Below are 12,024 nucleotides of genomic sequence, written 5' to 3' on the forward strand. Positions count from 1 at the left end.
TCTGGCCTCCTTGTTGATGTGAGGCCAATAGAACCCGGCCCGGATAATTTTGCGCACGAGATCCCGAAATCCCGTATGCCCACCACATCAACCTGCATGAATTTCTTGCAAAGCAAAATTAGCTTCCTCTGGAGATAAACATTTTAGCAAAGGTTGAGTGAAAGATCGTTTGAAGAGTTGATCGTTGATTAAGCAGTAGTTCTCATAGCGAGCCCTCTGATTAGACTCTCTGCTTAGCCGCTCCCCTGTCTTTAGGAAGTGTATGATCGGAGCCCGCCAATCATCCCTGATCTCTACCGAGAACACCTGCGACGTCTCCATCTCTCTGGTATCACAGAGTAGAATAATCTCATCACTCCAAGTTTGCTCCACCGCGCTAGCCATGCGCGCCAGTAGGTCGGCCTTCGTATTCTCCTCCCGAGAAATCTGTTCGAGCTTAAATTCCATGAACTTTTCTTTCATTCCGTTAATTTTGGTATGGTACGCCTTCATCCTCTGATCCTTGATATTATAACTTCCCGAGAACTGTTGTGCGACCAGCTGGGAGTCTGTCTTTATGATAACACACTCGGCTTTAAGCTCTGACAAGATGTGAGCCCCTCTGACCACGGTCTCATATTCCGCTTCATTGTTGGATAACCGACAAGTGAATTTGATGGCGAACTGGTATGTCCCATAACCTGGTAAAGTGATATAAACCCCGATCCCACATCCCTCTTTCGTCACGGACCCATCCACAAAGGCCACCCAAAACTCTGGTATAGGAGGGCGAGTTGTTTCTTGTATGAAGTCTGCCAATGCTTGTGCTTTGATTGCTGTTCTCGGCTCATATTCTACATCATACTCCCCTAATTCCACGGCCCATTTGACCATTCTTCTCGACAAATCCGGGCGCCCCAAAACTTGCTTGAAGGGAAGAGACGTGCGTACTATCACTCGGTGTGAAAGGAAATAGGGCCTCAACTTTCTGGCCGTGACTATGACTGCCAGAGCAGCCTTCTCAATCTCTGTGTAATTCTGCTCAGGCCCTTGTATGATTCTGCTGACAAAGTAGACGGGTCTCTGATGACTTCCCTCCTCTCTGATTAGCACAGAGCTGATTGACTCCTCCCCCATAGCTATGTATAGATACAACGTTTCTCCCAGAACTGGCTTGGTCAGAGTTGGGAGTTTTGCTAGGTATACTTTAAGATCCTCAAACGCCGCTCGACATTCCTCTGTCCATAGAAACTTGGTTCCCTTCCTCAACACTTTGAAAAACGGCATGCTTCGCTCTGCCGATCGCGATATAAACCTGCTCAAAGCAGTGATACGCCCATTCAGAGTCTGCACCTCCTTGATTCCTCTGGGCGGTGTCATTTCTAAAATAGCTTTGACCTTGTCGGCGTTGACCTCAATCCCTGCTGGCGTGACTTTATACCCCAAGAATTTCCCTGTTGTGACCCCAAAAGTGCACTTGGCTGGGTTCAACATGAGTCTGTGATCTCTGACTACTGTGAAGATCTCTTCCAGATCAGACACATGGTCCTCTGCCCTGTTACTCCGTACGAGCATATCGTCTACGTACACTGAGATATTCTTAGCAAGCTGCTCTCTGAAAATTTTCTCCATCATCCGCTGATACGTGGCTCCTGCATTCTTCAGACCAAACGGCATACTCTTCCACCCATATACTCCACAACAGACGGCGAAGGCCGTTTTGGCGATGTCTCCCCTGTTCATCTTTACCTGATGATACCCTTGGTACGCATCCATCATGGATAATAAGGCACATCCTGAAGTGGAGTCCACCAATTGATCAATCCTCGGCAGAGGATAGTGGTCCTTCGGACAAGCAGCGTTTAAATCTCTGAAATCCACACACATCCTCCAGGTGTTTGTTTTCTTAGGTACCATTACAGCGTTTGAAATCCACTCCGGATATTGCACCTCCACAATATGCCCAGCTTTCAATAGTTCATAGACCTGCTCTCTGATGGCAGCGTCCTTTTCAGCCCCAAAATTCCTTGTCCGTTGCTTTACCGGCTTGACCTTAGGGTCCACGTTGAGGCAATGCTCCGCCAACCCTCTATCAATTCCCTTCAAATCTGCGGTGCTGAAAGCGAACACATCCGCATTTCGCCGAAGACAACCAATGAGCTCCTCTCTGACCTGATCACTCATGGCCGATCCGATCTTAGTCTGGAAACCCTCTTTCCCTGGAAATAACTCTATCATATTGCAAACATCACTAGTGGACACCAGCGCGGTTTTCTCTGTGGAGTCTCTGTCTTTTAATAAATCCGCCAACTCTTGGCGCTCCTCTGCCGGGGCATGCACTTCGCCCACTTTCCCCTTCTTCCGGGCGTTCGACCCCTCTGTCCATCTTTCCCTTTTCTGCCCCGATGACTGTGTGAGCATTTGCACGTGGCATGCTTTTGATGTCGTTTGATCGCCACAAACTTCTCCCACTCTTCCACCCTCGATTGGAAACTTCATTTTTAGGTGAAACAAAGAGATAACCGCCCTGAACGTCGTCAAGGCGGGCCGGCCGAGTATGACATTGTACGAGGGTTTAGGCATATCCACCACTAAGAAACGTACCATCCTTGTTTTGTTGCCCGCAACCGTACTGCCAAGAATCAATGGCAGCTCTACATATCCTAGAGGCATGACCATTTCTCCCCCAAACCCGAACAGAGGAGCATTTGTCGGCTCAACATGAGCGTTAATTCCCATATTTTGGAGACATTCCTTATACAAGATGTTTACAGCGCTGCCCGAATCCACGAAAATACGGTGAATAATGCAGCCGACAATGTCCGCCGTGATGACCAGCGCATCATCATGCGGATACATTAGTGTGCGTATATCCTCTGCTCCAAAGGTGATTGCCGGCTCCTCTGCCGCGCTGGTGACTTCCATGACCCTTTTAGGATAATACCCTGTTGTAACTGCTCTGACGACTTGCTTTTTAGCCCTATTTGATGTGGGCATCCCGTTCTCCCCACAAATCATGTGAACTTCCCTTCTATACGGGGGGGGAGGAAGAGCTTGCCTGTCTACCCCCTCTCTGCGATTATCCTGGTTGTCATCAAGCCTGCGATCTCTGTTGTTGTTCCCCTGTTCTCGTCGCTGATCCCGGTTATTTCTTTGATCCCTCTGATCTTGCTGATCTCTCTGATCCCTCTAATCTCGCTGATCTCTCTGATCAGTCCTCCTCTGACCTTCATTTCCCCTGTCAATGAGATGGTCGAGATATCCCTGACGCACCAGTAACTCCAATTGGTGCTTAAGGTGTCCACAATATTTCGTGTAATGCCCGAAGGAATTGTGATATTCGCACAACTTATTGTTAGGCCCTTCCTGCGGCGGCCCAGTCCGGTAGGTCCCCGATGCCCTAAAGAACGGCTGATCCTTTATCAGGTGAAAAATTTCTTCTTGTGGTTTATTCAAGGGCGTGTATTCGGTAAACCGCGTTACTTCATTCACTGTGCGCTGTTGATTAGATGGCATTCCTCCCTGGGGTGGGAGTACCCTGGGAGGCAACCCTCTGAATGGGGCCCTATCTTGCTGTCTCTGTCTTTCGGGTGCTTCCTCAGCTTTCTTGACTCTGTGTTTCTCATTTTCCACCTTCCTCGCCATTTTGGCATCCTCCAACTGTAAATAACCCGGCAGCCTTGCCATGATGTCATCAAAATCCCTTGCTGGTCGAATTTGTAATTCGTCAAAAAAGATCCCCGGCCTGAGTCCTCTGACATAGGCGCAGTTTTTAATTTGCGATTCTGCCTCTGGCACCTCCAGAGCGGCAAGGTTAAACCTCGCTGTGTACTCCCGTAGCGTTTCTCCCTGCTCCTGCTTAATATCCATCAGCGAAAGGGCTGACTTCCCTACCCTTCGTGAACTCGCGAACTGCCGCAAAAAACGAGTCTGTAATTCTTCGAAAGAGTGAATGGAATTTGAGGGCAGCGTTCCAAACCATAACTGAGCTGGTCCAGTAAGAGTAGTGGAGAAGATTCGGCACTTAATGCCCTCTGTGTACATGTGCAGCGTAACCAACCCTTCAAACCGATTGAGGTGTACCTCCGGATCGGTAGTGCCATCGTAATCCAGTGAGATGGGCTTGTAGCTTCTAGGTAAGGTATCTGCCAAGATATCGTCTGAGAAAGGACTGCGGTTGTTGATCGGGTGGAGCCTTGATGTCTTAGCTCTCTTGTCCCCCTTATGCCTCCCCTGCTCCCTTCTGTCTCTGGGCGCATCACGAGCGTGGCGCTTGTGGACTCTATATTCATGTCTGCCAGAGGAATACTCCAGCTCCATTTCCTCTGACCTCTCTGTGTAGCGCGATTTTTCCGATCGATGGGACTTCTCCACCCGGTGCGATTTTCCTGACCTTTGTTCCCTGTCCTCCCTTCGGGATTTCTCCCTCAATGATTCCTCCAGATCCTGGAGTTGATGTTTCAGCTGAGACACTTGGTTTTTTAACCGAGCCTTCTCCCTCGGTCTCTCTTCCTCGAACACCAGGGAGACGGATTGACTATCAGACTCGTCAACCCTCTCCTTTCTCACAACACTGTTGAGTCTGACCCGGCTCCCCTCTGGTCTTCTTTCCACTTCCCTGTCAGCCGGGTCCCCTTGCACTTCCAAGGGCATCACCGCCTGTTTGTTGATTGCCAAAGTGTTTACCTCCTGAGCAGCGGGAGGTGGGGCCTCAGTGCCCTGCAAAGTAGCCGTTCCCACCAGTGGAGCTACAGTGGGAACAGTGGACAACATGGGAGTTCCTAGTGCCTGACGCACAGCGGAGTAGTGAAGCAGCGCCATCATCTGTTCCATCGACCCAAACGTGAGTTGTCCCGCTCCAGACGCGGGAGTTAAGCATGGCATGTCAGATCCTGGAGTCACCAGAGCAGATCTCTGGAGGCTTGCATTCAACCCTGTCAACGGAGTGGCGGAGATAGCCTGAAACCCTGGTGGGGCAGTGAAGGTAGCATTGCCCTGTAGGCCGGTGAACAATGAAGGAGACACCTCAGTGGTGAGAGCAGCGGAGTCGAACTCCTTCTCCAGGTTGCGGTGAGCATCTGATGATCCCATGGTACCTACATGTAGACAAAGTGAGAAACAATCCTAACGACGAAAGAATAAACCCTCCGTTATCGATGGGAGTTCCGATATAAGAAACCCAATAAAGAATCCCGAGCACCGGTACGAAGACCGTTAAAAAATTCCCTTCCAAGTAATTCTACACTCGGGGAAATAAACCCAGAGTATAGATTGAGAAAACAGAGCCCTCAGTAAAATCCAACAGACGCAAGATACCCAGAGATAAGTACAAACAGAGCAACCTCCAGAAGATGTGTTAGCACGATTCATTAAACATGATAAGAAAAGGAATTATGTAAGAAAACAAATACTGCCATAATACGAAGATTAGTCAAGGAAAACATGGGGAACATGAATAATCGTTTCCCATTAGTGAAGATCGTCCACAAAACAATAATATGAATCTCACCACAACAAAGACAAAGTGTTAATTATCATATTATTGAGGTAAAGCCCTCGCATCAACGACAATAAATACCCTTAAAATCGAAGATGAGCCACAAAAACCCATATATCCGTAGCAAAAAACCCCAATATATCAAGAACAGAGCATAACTTCCCAATTCAACCATCGAAATCGAAGATTATCCACGAAAAACATGAGAAACACCCCTAAATACCCTCCCTTAAACGAAAATCATCTGTAAACTCACGGCACAGAACCAACATACCAGAAACAGATTATCACCCCCGATTCAACGATACAAAGTAAGGATTAATCACCAAAACATAGGAAGTAACGGTAATTATCAATCGCAAACAAAGAATACCCACAGATTAACAACGCGAACCCGAGCACAACAGAAGCAAAGTACTAATCGGTGTATTATCGATGCGAACCCATGAATTAACAGTAATAACCACACGCTTCACCGAAAACAAGATAAAACACGAAGATCGCCCACAATTATCGCATTAACACGCAAAACAACCACATACAAGCAACATAAACCCAAAATATCGGGGATCCGTAAGGAAACGACGAACACAATCGGAACAGAGCACCCAAATACAATTTCCTCATGCAAAATATTAGATCGGTGAAGAAAACCTCAATTCTACAAGAGAACCCCTTATTCGCAGATAACTACCCCAAACAAGCGGTAAATAAACGTAAATTTCCCCTGATTCATGTTTTACGCCCGTCGCCACCTTTCCCCATGCACCCAAAACACAAATCAACGCAGAGCTCAGCAGATTAACAACATATTAAACCAGAAAACGCAATTAACCGATTAAACACAGCTGGATATCCGGATTATCGGACCAATCGGTGCCAACGCCCGCAAATCCGATTGGATTTACAGAATCTGCGTACGCCGGCGACCGTAATCTCACGTCTTAATTCAGTAGCTTTCCCACAGACGGCGCCAGTTGGTGTTTACGAAACCAACACCTAAAACTATAGAGAGAAACCGCGAATTATACCTAGTGTGATGACTTGAAGAAGACGAAGTAAAAATGATCGGAAACCTTGACCCAAAGAGAAAATAGCAGTTGTATTTGAAAATATGAGATAGCGTAAGTCACAGTACACGAGCTCGGGCCCTATTTATAGGTTTACAAACGGAGGGGTAAAATAGTAAAAACATCTGTGGTCCATGCGTCTTGCATGATGGAAGGGTACGGTGGTAATTTTGATAATATGCGGGAGACCTTCTCGCGCGTTTGTTGGCTCCTCTGATGGAAATGTCTTTTCTGGCGAAGGCGTCTTCTCTGGTGATGTTGACATCTCGGGTGGAGGTGACTCTTCTGGTAAACACGTCGTCTCTGGCAAGGGCGTCTCCTCTGGCAGTAGTGACTTCTCTGGCAAGGATATACTTTCTCTGATGGTAACGACTTCTCTGGTATTGACGACTTTTCTGACTAGGATGCTTCCTCTGGTGAAGATGACTCCTCTGATGAGGATGACTCCTCTGGTAGTGATGGCTTCTCTGGCAATAGCCGTTTTTCCGCATGATTCTTCTGATGAAGATGATTCCTCTGATTTATGTCCCTTTTCTACTCTGCACATATTACTCCTCATCAAATAAGTTGGTGTATTTTTTGACACTTTCGAAAGTTAATATTAAAAATCATAATCAGTCCAAAGTTGGTGTATTTATGCGCCAATAATCCAATAAATTAATATATGGAGGGTAATCTATTGTGGAGTAGTGTCCATAAATAAAATAGGACTACTTTTTGTGGACACCCCAAAAAAGAAAAGTACTATCTTTACAGGACAGAGAGAGTACTATTCAAAGGGTTAATTACAAAAATACAATTACGAATTTTGGATTCTTTTTAATTTTTAATAATAATAATAGATAGAATACTATTGCAGCTCAATGCTCGGGTAAAAACAGGGTCGGTTGGCTAGTGAGGCAACAGCCTCAGGCCCCTAATAAAAATAAGGCATTGTTATGTATATATTATTATGTATTTGTTTATTTGAATATTAATTTAAAATGGTGTAATGGTAAAATCTTTTCACTCTTCAAAGGTCTAAGAATAAATTCTACGTAAATTTAATTTGTATTAATGGTGCGAAATATTCATTGAATATAGTGAAAATCAATAGTTGTTCAACCAACATTATTTCAATAAATCATAGTTAATTTTCAGTGTTTTGGACCGAATTACTCTCGCTTTATTTTGTACATATAAAAACACGGCATATATCATTTTTCTTTGTTCTCACTCTCTCTCAAACTCTAGTTGCTCTGCCGCCAAGCTATTCTCTTTCTCTCTCTCTTACGACATCTTGTTCTATTCATTTGTACGCTGCTATCAACATCCTCTTCTCCATATATATTTCTCGTCTCCAAAATCTAGAATGATTAATGCCAAAACTCAATGATGAAACCATGATGATGACCAAAACACAGCTTAAGGATAATGAATGTTCTAAGCTCAATGCAGTTTGTTGAAGAATTCTAAGCTGAAGATCAAGCTGAGACAAAATCCCAGCAAAAGATAAGCTGAGTGAGTTCCAAACTGATGGAAAAATCCCAACCTCAAGTTGATCATAGTTTGTGGCAAGCCACCAGCACGAAGACTCAACTGAATTACAATGCATGTTGATGGAAGCATCAGTTTACTCAAGCTGCCTGAGTTAAGCTAGCACGTGCTCAAACTCTCTCAAGTCACGTCAACCCTAAAGTCAACAAGCTAAAAGCAAAGTCAGACCAAAAGCGTATCAATTTATTCCGAACATTTGAAGCATTCAAATTAAACATTAAATGTGAATCCCGCTTTTCAGAAGAAAAGTATAAGGGTGCCTTTCGAACGTCAACACCGCCGTGCAAAACTGCAGGTCCAGCCATATCAGGCACTCTTTGCTTCAACGAGAAGTTTTTAAAGATCAACACATGGATTTTGAAAAAATATCTCTGCAACGGCTCGATAAGATCTTGTCTATAAATACGACAAAAGCTTAAGATACGCGATGGGGAAAATTCTTCGAGATGGTCATCAGTATTAATTCTTGTGCTCTCAAAGTGTTAAACCTAGAAAACAACATCTCCCCACCCAACTAGGAACTTGTTCTTCATTGTAAATTTCAAGTTCATACTTGTTAGTACATTAGTAGTTCCTAGACATGCGTTATTCATTATAAGCTTCCAAAGCCTAGAATTGAACACGCTGATCCTATCAATTATTTTTCATTGTAACAGTGTGTTCACTATGTTGGATAAACCTTTATTTCTTAACCTCCCTCCCTCTGAAGAAGTTAGGTGTTGAAGTAAGAAAGAAGTTGACAAGTAAACTTCAAGTGTGAAGTGTGAAAATTAACAAAGCAGCAGGTGCATATCTTAACATCATCTATGTTTTGGTTGAAAATTCATAGCCAAAAATAGTTTTTACACTAAAAGGCATCTTGAAAATCTATTTTGGGAAAATAATTTTCATACATCCAATAGTGCATAAACTGTTATTATGAACTTATACTTACCTTGTAGGAAACAAAATCCCCTTCAGATGAATGATAATGATCAGAAACTTCTAACCATGAACTCATCCAATGAAAGAGGAGACTATGAGGAATTCTAGTATAAGAGCTCATCAAAAAGAAATGTGAATAAAGGTATGTGAGGCAGAACACCGAAAATCAGAGCTGACGAAACGATTGGTACTAACGTATGTATAATAGAGGTGACCGAAACTGATCAAGGTCGAAGAATTCATAAGGCAAGTTATTAATAATGGTCATGCGAATTGAAGAGTACGTGTTAAAGCTGACTTCAAGAAATCAAAATGATCAACACCCGCGAATTTTTTCTCACTGGTAAACCAAGTCAGAGGCAAAGAAGTCAAGAGAGAGGAGTACCAAGTCACCATTGATTAGGGTTCTGACAACATAGGCCGACAAAGGCTGCTAGATAGTTACTAATGATGTTTTTAGGTAAAATGATAGAGCTTTAATTTTTAGCATGCAACGTACGTGAGTGTCAGAATTTATTGTCCCCATTATCTCTTTTTCATAAATAGCAAACTTTTCCCATTTGTAAATTTTACGCTATCTTTAATATATAGAGCAAATTTCATCAATTCGTCAGTGTTCTTCCATTGTTTTTTAAGCATTCTTTATAATGAGGAGTAAGGATCCCATCAGCGCAGGACTGACAATACAGGACTATGACAACCACGAGTCAATAACCAAGATGCGGATAACGCGGGACTGCGCAGCCTCAGAGTATGCGGAGAACGTGGGACTGCGCAGTCGTAGAGCTCAATAATCAAGTCGTACTAAGGAAGCGTCTGCGCAGCCTTGAGAACAAAGTAATTCTGCTATACTGCGCAGGATAATTTTATTAGTTATCAGAGGCTATATTGAAGGTTCCTCAACACAAGTAAAGAAGAAGGTTGGGAAAGTGATCGTTTGCACAGCCGGAACAACGTTAGCCTGCGCCGTTCAGATGGACATTAACACTTGTAAAGCTGCAAGTTAGTTAGTAAAGAATATTCCTCCGATGATGACCGAGGCACGTACTCTAGCATGTGGAGTACGTGAATTATAGTAGAAATTCTAATGTACCCTTTGCCCTTGTAAATTCCTATAAATACTCATTGTAACCTTCTTCACAAGACAAGTTACACGAAATAGAGTTATAGAAAAGTTTTGAGTTCCCTGCAAGTTTTCCCTTTGATTCTTCGACCACACAGGTGATTTCCGACGTCTATAATATTTTTAGATTAGGTGTTGGTGTGAGGCTTCACCAACTGGCGCCGTCTGTGGGAAAAAAGGGCTAAGGCGTGAGTTACATGATATTTGCTGGGTTTTGTTCTTTATGTTCTTGCTGGATCTCAAAGTGTTATGAGTTGAATTTGGGTGGAAGGGTGAAATTGTAGCTTAAATCCTTAGATGTGCTTATAAATCTGTTTATTGTGGTTACTCTACATGAGTCATGGGGTGTAATGTGGGTTTTTACCCTTCATGTTCTTAGTGGATTTGGCATGTTCCAACACAGATATGTGGTATCTGAGTAATTTGGCGTTAGCTCTTTAAATTGCGCTCTTAAATCGGGCCATTTTTGTTACTGGGCATGAGAAGGTGGTGAGTTGGTATAGGGCATATTATGTGGTTTTGTGGGTTACATGCGATTTTTGAAATTTTCTTGGAATCTTTACCTTTTTTGAATTTTCCTTGGGTGTTGTGCTATCATGTTTTTGGTGGTTCTGGTAAACTTCACCCATTTCTGGAAATGTATGTGTCTTGGCCGCTCTCACTAAGGAGAGGTTTATGTCCTGCTCTGTTTGAATAAAATGGTACTGGTGAAATGAATCTTGGTAGAGGTAACCCCTGTTTTACTTGTTTCAATAAAATCGTCATAGTAGCCTTGATGAATGCTAATCTCCTTCTTTGTTTATGATGTTTTATGGTGAGTGGTTTTCTCTCTCTCTTTCGAGGTTAATGGAGGTGGATGTTTCACGCCCCTATTTCTTACTTATTTGACTACACATAAATGTTATTTATCTTCCTGGGTTTATTTCCCAGAAAGATATGATATTCATCATGGATGATCTTCAAGAAGGATTTCTATTAATCTTTTTTTATCTCATGCAATCCGTACATTTGATCTGAAACCATGATTATGGGCTGGAGTTCGGGGGTTTTCTATGGACTTATTATTATGAGGATGTATATGGGTTTTCATGGGCTTCGTAATTATGAAATCAGAATACTAAGAGGAACAAGGGAGTCTGCACAGCCAAACTGCGCAGCTTTACTACAATTATATTAACCATGTTTTTCTCTATGACTATGAACACAGCTCACAGGTACTATTCAATGGCAACTAATGATCACCACCGGGACTTGGCTAAGGATTTCGAAGCAGCCGCTGAGAACACAGGAACTAAGGCAATGGGGGTCTCCTTAACGAGGGGAATCGACTTGTCTGGGCTTACGCCACCAGGATTCACTACTGTCAACAACGTGGTTTCGGGATCTGTGCAGTCTCTAATTGGGACAACTACACCAGCTACCATCACTACTGTACCAGGACCTGGACTTGTCAATGTGACTCTGACTGAACAAATGATGGCCATGCTCAACTATGCTACCATGCGCCAGCTGATGGAGATGTCACCCCCTATGACACCACAGGAAGAAGAATAGCTACTCAAAAGAAAATCACTGCCACTCCTGCACAGGCAAAGGGAGTGGAAGAACTTGCTGCTACGCAGACAGCGGAACGCAGAGTAACTGAAAACATGGAAGAGGACGCAGGGAAACACAAGAAAAAATTCATCACTGACATTGTCCAGATTGAGGATGTGGGCGACTCGACTAGCGGAACTACTCCACAGCGCAGTTTAGGAACATATAAAGGCAACACTAAACTCAAGGAGAAGGTCTCATTCCTTCGAAGCCAGCTGAAAAGCTTGGAGACCGAACTAGAAGAACATGATCGCAACACAGAATTGAACGAAGTCTCCGATCGAGAGGAACAAATGTTT

Source organism: Salvia miltiorrhiza, chromosome 1 (assembly GCF_028751815.1).
Source record: "Salvia miltiorrhiza cultivar Shanhuang (shh) chromosome 1, IMPLAD_Smil_shh, whole genome shotgun sequence".
NCBI classification, from domain to species: Eukaryota; Viridiplantae; Streptophyta; class Magnoliopsida; order Lamiales; family Lamiaceae; genus Salvia; species Salvia miltiorrhiza.